The sequence below is a fragment of the Apium graveolens genome, chromosome 5, assembly GCF_009905375.1.
Source record: "Apium graveolens cultivar Ventura chromosome 5, ASM990537v1, whole genome shotgun sequence".
Classification (NCBI taxonomy): domain Eukaryota; kingdom Viridiplantae; phylum Streptophyta; class Magnoliopsida; order Apiales; family Apiaceae; genus Apium; species Apium graveolens.
In genome coordinates, this window is record NC_133651.1 from 129869653 (window position 1) to 129870561 (window position 909).

The 909-nt window shown below is 41.4% G+C and overlaps 1 non-coding gene across 1 annotated transcript; it reads left to right on the forward strand.

Annotated features, from left to right (window-relative positions):
• The first annotated feature begins 465 nt into the window (after positions 1-465).
• LOC141662293 (small nucleolar RNA R71) lies at positions 466-572 on the forward strand. The gene has a single exon (XR_012550414.1). It is a non-coding gene; the product is annotated as a small nucleolar RNA R71 (small nucleolar RNA).
• The last annotated feature ends 337 nt before the right edge of the window (positions 573-909 follow it).

Here is a 909-nt window from a genome sequence, read left to right on the forward strand (position 1 = left end):
TGAACTGCATTCTGAGAATTGCTCCAACTGAAGTTAGGATGATTGCGGTTATTGGGATGATAGGTGGCTGGCACAGGTTGTTGCGACCTCTGAAAGTTGCTCACGAACTGAGCTGATTCACTAGAAATAGCATACTGATCCGTCTCATGGGCACCAGCACAAAGCTTATAGACACTAGTGATCTGATTAACTCTATAATTAGCCAAAGAATCCACCTTCATCGTTAAAGCCTTAAGCTGCGCAGCTATAGCGGTAGCTGTATCTAACTCCAGAATTCTTGTTACCTTGCCCTGAGATAGTCTTTGAGTAGGATTATGGTATTCATTAACAGCCATCAGTTCAATCAATTCATAAGCTTCATCGTAGCTTTTAGCCCACAAGGCTCCTCCTGATGCTTCATCAAGCATGGGTCTATAAGTAGCACCCAAACCATTATAGAAATAGTTAATGATCATCCAGTCAGGCATCCCATGATGAGGACACTTTCTAAGCATCTCCTTATAATGATCCCAAGCCTCACATAAAGATTATCCTGATTGCTGAGCAAATTGAGTAAGTGTGTTTCTGATTGCAGCAGTCTTCGCCATAGGAAATAATTTAGTTAAGAATTTTTTAACAAGATCCTCCCATTTGGTGATAGACCCTGGTGGTAGAGAATGTAACCAACACTTTGCTTTATCCCGCAGAGAGAATGGGAAAAGCCTCAACTTAATAGCATCTTCAGAAACTCCATTGAACTTGAAAGTATCGCAGATCTCGATAAAATCTCTGATGTGCATGTTGGGGTCTTCTGTCGGAGAACCCCCAAACTGAACTGAGTTATATATCATCTGAATCATGCTCGACTTGATCTCAAAGGTATTAGGCGGGATGGCTGGTCGAACAATGCTAGATTGAATATCATTAATC